General features: G+C 43.0%; 1 pseudogene; it reads right to left on the bottom strand.

The window, feature by feature from the left end:
• Positions 1-407: 407 nt before the first annotated feature.
• On the bottom strand, positions 408-1,686 carry LOC100428776 (protein FAM8A1 pseudogene; annotated as a pseudogene).
• Positions 1,687-3,624: the final 1,938 nt, after the last annotated feature.

Below are 3,624 nucleotides of genomic sequence, written 5' to 3'. Positions count from 1 at the left end.
TGTTTCTGAGGGTAAAGGTCCCCTAACTCCCATGGGGAGCTTCTTTGGTGGCTCCCCAGGAAGTGTGAACTAAAAGATGAGTTACATAGATGTTTACAAAACACAACTGGACATTTTTCATTGTTTTGGGATAAACCAAAATAAACTTTAAAGTTTCATTTGGAGATTTCAAAACTGAAAATGCTTTCAGCAAATTCTTAGATCTTAAGAAAGTGCTTTGGATCTTAAGAAAGTATGTATTGTCCATTGTTTATAAAATAATTTACTTTCTGATCTAAAAATTTTAATACTTGAATTTAATAGGTTTTTCTTCTGGAAAAGTTCTTTGGCATTCAGGTAAAATCAATACTTTTGGAATAGTCAGCTGCATCACACTGGAATGACTGCTTTAATTTCTAAATCATCAATTAGTGTAACCCAGGGATACTGACGGCCTTGATACATAATTTAGTCTTGTCATCATAGTGTGTGGAAATCAGATCTTTGCGGGGGAAACATCTAACCCCATTTCTTTTTACCACAATGGTTCCTGCTACATTGTCATAGACTGTTTGATTAAGTTGGAAAAACAGCAGTGTGATGAAAGCAGGGAAAAAACAAGCAATCAAAAAAAATCTCGATCAAAGCTTGTATAGTGGACATTGTAATGATAACATTTGAGAAAGGAATCACTAAAACCCAACTTAGTGCAATAAGCACTAATGTATCACATGTCACAACTCGAAGCCCCACGAGGAACTTCTCTGGGGTAGCTCCACCTGCTCCCCAAATGCAAATTATCTCATAAAAACAAACTAATAATCTGTATATAAGAGCCATAACCATCATTTTCTGAAAGTCTTCCATTGATGTCTCTTCATCTATTTCTTCCATTATATGGTGCATAGCAAACTTAGAGCTATCCTTTATCCCACTGTGATGCATAATGCTGAAGACAATGGTTGCTTTTACAAAGAAGAGAATAAAGAAATCCACCATCCTTGCCATAAATCTGTGGCCCAATGATGGAATAACATATTCTTTGCCTGCCTGTTGCCCAGTCTCACTTGGGCTTCATGAAGGGGCTGCAGATCCTACCTTCCTCAATGGAGTGGCCCAGACTTATGCCTGTACATGAGGATCCCGGGGTCCCAGGCCCACGACTGGAGCAGGGGTGCTGATGCCAGCAGCTGCCCCGGGGTCAGGCCCCACAGCCCAGGGCTCAGGAAGTAGAAGGGATTGCAATAGCCCAGCCACGGGAATGGCGGCACCATGGCCTAGGGGACAGCAGCGCCACATGAAGGGAAGCTCTGTGGGGTTTGGGGGCTGCAGCAGGTGGGGAAGGTGGCCGGGCCACTGTGCCAGGTGAGGTAGCCACAACAGGACTGCTGCAGCCACTCGTCCTCTTGCCGGGAGCACCCACAGGTGCTCAGCTGCTCTGGCTCTCCTGCAGCACCATGGCTTTGGATGCTTCACACCCCACCTGCTCCTTCAGCCCCGCACAGGAGCTAGAGGTCGCCTCCTGGCTCCTTCTGAGCCTGCCAGGTGGCTCTGACCTGTTAGCAGTTGTGGCCCTGGGGGCTGCTGCAGGGGCATGGGATGGCGGCGGCAGGAGAACCACTCAGGGAAGGGAAGGGCTCGTGGTCCCCTATGCCCTCGTGGTGCCCCGAGAGGGCAGCCTCTGGCTTCCTTGGGTCCCTCTGCCATCATCGCCTCAGCAGCACCCTCCATGGTACCTGTCATTGCTTGGTCTTTATACACCTTTTTTAAAAAGTCTCTTCCAATTCTCTCCCATTCATCCAACTCCATAGTCCCCTATTCCAGGAATCATGGGCTAAACTGCTTTACTGTACTAAAAAGTGATAACAAACTCTGAGTACTAACTTTTACTCCCCAACTTCATAACAAACACTTTAAAAAAACTTAAGTAAGCAGAATGTCTGCTTTCACTTTGTCCCACTGTTACCCTGGCTCTTCTGAGTGCTCAGCTTTCCCACGGAGCTTTTTTCAGACATCCTCAGGTATCCTTTGATGATGTATCCTTCACTTTCACACGCTCTGGCATTCCTTCACTGCGATCTTTGTCACCCCATGTTGGGCAGCCAGGAATGTTGGGGTGATCAGACCCAACACCAGGTCATGGGGGCGAAGAAGTCCAGAGGAGTCAAAGGAATGAGAAAAAGACAGTTTGAGAGAGAAAGTGGGACCAGGGGGCCATGGCGAGTGTGGAGGCTGCAAAGGCCCCGAGCTCTGGGAGCCCATGCTATTTATTGGTGCTCAGACAAACAAACAGGTGGTGAGGATGTGGGGGTTGAAAGGAAACAGTGTATCAAGTGAATGAAAAACATATGGCTCCTTGAGATAATGGGAGTGCTAGAAGCAAGGAGCCAGCAAGTCTAGCAGACATGCAAGCTCCACCTCAGCTTCTCTCCCAACACTCAGCTTTTCTCCCAACAAATCATTTTGACTTTCAAGTCTTATTATTCAAGTAATACATTTTGTAAGGCTCTAGCTGCCTTTGATAGTGTTCCTCTGATGGATCTGGGCAAAGTCAATTGAAAGTCTTCTGAAAGGATTCACCATTCTAGATGCCATGAAGAATATTTGTGATTCATGGGAGGAGGTCAAAATAGCAACATTAACAGCAGTTTGGAAGTTATTCCAACCCTCATGTATGACTTTGAGGGGTTCAGGACTTTAGTGGAGGAAGTAACTGCTGATGTGGTGAAAATAGCAAGAGAATTAGAAGTGCAGCCTGAAGATGTGACTAAATTGCTGCAATGTCATGATAAAACTTTTACATATAAGGAGCTACTTCTTATGCATGAGCAAAGAAAGTGGTTTTGTGAGATGGAATCTACTCCTGGTGAAGATTCTACGAACATTGTTGAACTGACAACAAAGAATTAGAATAGTTCAGAAACGTAGTAGATAAAGCAGCAGTAGAGTTTTAGAGGACTGACTGTGAGTAAAATGCTATCAAATATCATCATGTGCTACCAAGAAATCTTTTGTGAAGGGAAGACTCAATCCATTTGACAAACTTCATTGTTGTCTTAAGAAATTGCCACAGCCACCCCAACCTTCAGCAACAACCACCCTGATCAGTCAGTAGCCATCAACATTGACACAAGACCCTCCACCAGCAAAAAGATTACATCTTGCTGAAGGCTCAGATGATTGTTAGCAATTTTTAGCAATAAAGTATTTTTAAATTAAAGTATGTCCTTTTTTAGACATAATGCTATTGCACACTTAATAAACTACCATATAGTGTAAACATAACTTTTATATGTACTGGGAAACCAAAAAATTTGTGTGACTTGCTTTATTGTGATATTTGATTTATTGAGGTGGTCTAGAACCAAACCCACAATATCTCCAAGGTATATATGTATTTACCCAAGTGGAATAAAAGGCCTATGTTCACACACAAAAAAACTGTAAACAAATACTTATAGCAATTTTATCACCAAAATTTTGAAACCAAAATTCTCTTAGCTGGAGAATACATCAGCAAACTGCAGTACATGCATAGAATGAAATACTACCCAATCATAAAAAGAATGGACTATTGATATAAATAACATTACATATCTCAGATGCATTACGCTAGGTGAAAGGAAATAGACTTCAAAGACTAAA

The sequence above is a fragment of the Macaca mulatta genome, chromosome 12 (genome assembly GCF_049350105.2).
Source record: "Macaca mulatta isolate MMU2019108-1 chromosome 12, T2T-MMU8v2.0, whole genome shotgun sequence".
NCBI lineage: Eukaryota > Metazoa > Chordata > Mammalia > Primates > Cercopithecidae > Macaca > Macaca mulatta.
Note: the sequence above shows the minus strand (reverse complement) of the source record. Positions and strands in the feature narration are given on the sequence as shown.